Source organism: Muntiacus reevesi, chromosome 3 (genome assembly GCF_963930625.1).
Source record: "Muntiacus reevesi chromosome 3, mMunRee1.1, whole genome shotgun sequence".
In the NCBI taxonomy this organism is placed as follows: domain Eukaryota; kingdom Metazoa; phylum Chordata; class Mammalia; order Artiodactyla; family Cervidae; genus Muntiacus; species Muntiacus reevesi.
This window is the reverse complement of record NC_089251.1, coordinates 112,694,681-112,698,446: the sequence shown is the minus strand read 5'-3', so window position 1 is coordinate 112,698,446 and position 3,766 is coordinate 112,694,681. Positions and strand designations below refer to the sequence as shown.

The window sequence follows — 3,766 nt, the reverse complement described above, 5'->3', positions numbered from 1 at the left end:
CATGGCTGATTCATGTCAATGTATGACAAAACCCACTGAAATGTTGTGAAGTAATTAGCCTCCAACTAATAAAAAAACAAAAAGAAAAAAGAAAAAAAAAAAAAGAAATGGGAACTTAACATGTGATAAAAATGACATCATGAAACACTGGAATGATTGTTTTTCCCTTGGTAGAAAAATGAATTCACTGTGTAGAGAAAAAAGCTGAATTTTTCCCTAAATGTGAGTTAAAACTATAAAGCAGACAGTACAGGAAAATCTCTGTTACCCAGGTATAAATAAAGACTTCCAAAACAAGACTCCAAGTTCTAAGGTCAAAATTTAGGACATCTACTAAATTAATTACATAACAAATTTCCATGAAGGTTGCAGACTGGGAGAAGGCATCTGCAGTGTTTAAACAAGGAGGGACTTCCCTGGTGGTCCAGTGGTTAAGATACCATCCTCTTGATGCAGGGGCCCAGGTTCAGTCCCTGGTCAGAGAACTAGATCCTGCATGTGGCAGCAAAGATCGAAAATCCAGTGTGAGGCAGCTAAGACCCAGAGCAGCCAAATAAATAAATAAATGTTAATAACCAAGGAATAATGTCTAGAATATACAATTGCTACAAATCAACAAGAAGTCAAGTAGAAAAACAAGCAAAAGATATATGAATACCTTAGTTCCACACACTAAACATACAGAAAAATGCAAGTGTCAACTTTGATTATAATCAGAGAAATGCACATCAAAACAACTGAGAATTCCTGCTTTACCGCTACCAGACTAGCAAAAATCAATAGCACTTGTGGTTTTTTCTTTTTTTTTTTGTTTAATATGTGGACAAAGACAAGTGAGAAAAGGAATCCTCTTTTGCAGCCCAGAACTCATTGTTTAGTATGAATTTTGAGACAGATTAGAAGGATCATGATACCTGAAAGAGATTCAAGTGGTGGGGGTATTGATAAACACAAAGGTTGCTTCCAGGACTATAGATTTGATCATTTAAAAGCTTAAGATATGAAGGAAATTACCAACTACATTGACTTAGTACTCTAATTTTAATGTTGACATGAAATGAAGATGCCTTCCTTTTTTAGGCTTATATTTTGAGGGTCTGAACTTTAAAAATGAATTACCATATCCCAGTGATCTAAGAGTTGACTCACTGGAAAAGACCCTGATGCTGGGAGGGATTGGGGGCAGGAGAAGAAGGGAATGACAGAGGATGAGCTGGCTGGATGGCATCACCGACTTGATGGACATGAGTTTGAGTAAACTCTGGGAGTTAGTGATGGACAGGGAGGCCCGGCGTGCTGCGATTCATGGGGTCGCAAAGAGTCAGACACGACTGAGCGACTGAACTAAACTGAACTGAACTGAATGATCTGTACTATTCTTATTTTTTTAATAGCTTTTTTTTTTTTTTTTTAAACTTTATTTATTTATTTATTTATTTTTGGCTGTGCTGGGTCTGTAGTTGTGGAGAACAGCGGTTACTCGCTAGTTTCGGTGTCCGAGGATCTCATTGCAGTGGCTTCTCTTGTTGCAGAGTACAAGCTCTAGGGCTCCAGGGCTTCAGTAGTTGCGCCCCCCGGCTCCAGGGCACAGGCTTAATAGTTGAGGCACGTGGGCTTAGTTGCTCTGTGGCATGTGGGATCTTCCTGGATCAGGGATTGAACTCGTGTATCCTGCATTGACAGGCAGATTCTTTACCACTGAGCCATCAAGGAAGCCCCACCTGTACTGTTCTGAGGTGTGATAGTTTAAGAGTAAATCTGACTTGAACTTAATGCATGTTTAGAGGATGTCTAAAATTCAGAACCAGGCAGATCCATCTCCTCTGACCCTAAACATAGTCCAAAGCTAATTGCTTGAGGAAACTGAATCCCTAAGACCACAGCTGGGGAATTTTGAAGTGTGTCCCTATTCCACTGAATATCAAAGAAGCCCAACTGAAAAACTGTGGACTGAGCAAAAATTATTTTTGAAAGTGTTATCTTGAACAGTATGACTCAAATGGAGGAATTAAGGAGATTGGCAGTGAAAAGGCATCAGAATGTGAAATTACTTAAAAATTTATTGACAAATAATTTTGCTTGTTACATATTAAAAAAATCTTTACACTTAAATAAAATACTGGAAAAAATTAGAAAAATGGTAACACTGAAGATTAATGAGGATGTGGTTATTAAGATTTCTTGTGTACTGTGATAGTAATGTAAATAGCACAACTATTCTGAAAAGCAACCTGTTAATTTTTGGCAAAATTGAGCATTCCCAAGTACATAGTGTAGGGGAATTACTCATGTCAATATACAAACTTGCTTAGTTTTGCAATTTTAATAGTAACAGAGTGTTGATGGCAATTTAGGTGTCTATCATCGAAAAGAGTGAATGAGTACAAACGTGGTAGATGGATAGTACTTATGTGCCTGAATTCTGAAGCTAGACTGTTCAAGTTCAAATGCAGGCTCCAACACTTACAGTGGAAGTAAAAATTTGAGTTATCTGTGCCTCATTCTTATCTACAAAATGGGAGTAAAAATATCATAGGGTTGTTGGGAGACGTATATGACTTAAAACATTTAAAGCACCTGAAACAGAGTTAAGCATTGTTGTTGTTCATACGCTAAACCATGTTCAACTCTGCAACCCCGTGGACTGCAGCACGCCAGGCTTCCCTGTCCTTCACTATCTCCCAGAGTTTGCTTAGATTCATGTCCACTGAGTCAGTGATGCTATCTAACCATCTCATCCTCTGATCCCCTTCTCCTCCTGCCTTCAGTCTTTCCCAGCATCAGGGTCTTTTCCAATGAGTCAGCTCTTCGCATCAGGTGGCCAAAATATTGGAAACTTCAGCTTCATCATAAATCCTTCCAGTGAATATTCAGGGTTGATTTCCTTTAAGATTGACTGGTTTGATCTCCTTGCAGTCCAAGGGACTCTCAAGAGTCTTCTCCAGCACCAGAATTTGAAGGCATCAATGCTTCAGTGCTCAACCTTCTTTATGGTCCAACTCACATCCATACATGACTACTAGAAAAACCATAGCTTTGACTATACGGACCTTTGTTGGCAAAGTTAAGCATTATTTAAGTACTAATATTACTGGTAATATGAAAGCCTATGCAAGTTCAAAGTTGTAAGTTGTAGGTTTACGTTTAGCAACAAGAGAATATCACAAAAGCAATAATAACTTTAAAAAGAAGAGGAACCCACTCCAGTATTCTTGCCTGGAGAATCCCATGGACGGAGGAGCCTGGTGGGCTACAGTTCATGGGATCGCAAAGAGTTGGACACGACTGAGTGACTTCACTTATTTAACTTATATGCAGAGTAAATCATGTGGAATGCCAGGCTGGATGAAGCACAAGCTGGAATCAAGATTGCCGGGAAAAATATCAATAACCTCAGATATGCAGATGACACCACTCTTGTGGCAGAAAGTGAAGAGGAACTGAAGAGCCTCTTGATGAAAGTAAAGAGGAGAGTGAAAAAGTTGACTTAAAACTCAACATTCAGAAAACTGAGACCATGACATCAGGTCCCATCACTTCATGGCAGATAGATGGAAAAACAATGGAAACAGACTTTCTTGTTTTGAGCTCCAAAATCACTGCAGATGGTGACTACAGCCATATTATAAGATGCTTGCTCCTTGGAAGAAAAGCTATGACCAACCTAGACAGCATATTAAAAAGCAGAGACATTACTTTGCCAACAAAGGTCCGTCTAGTCAAACATGCATACAGTAGTCATGTATGCATGTGAGAGTTGGACCAT

At 39.0% G+C, this 3,766-nt stretch overlaps 1 pseudogene; it reads left to right on the top strand.

Moving 5' to 3' along the window:
• Positions 1 to 791: 791 nt before the first annotated feature.
• On the top strand, positions 792 to 910 carry LOC136165853 (small nucleolar RNA SNORA40; annotated as a pseudogene).
• The last annotated feature ends 2,856 nt before the right edge of the window (positions 911 to 3,766 follow it).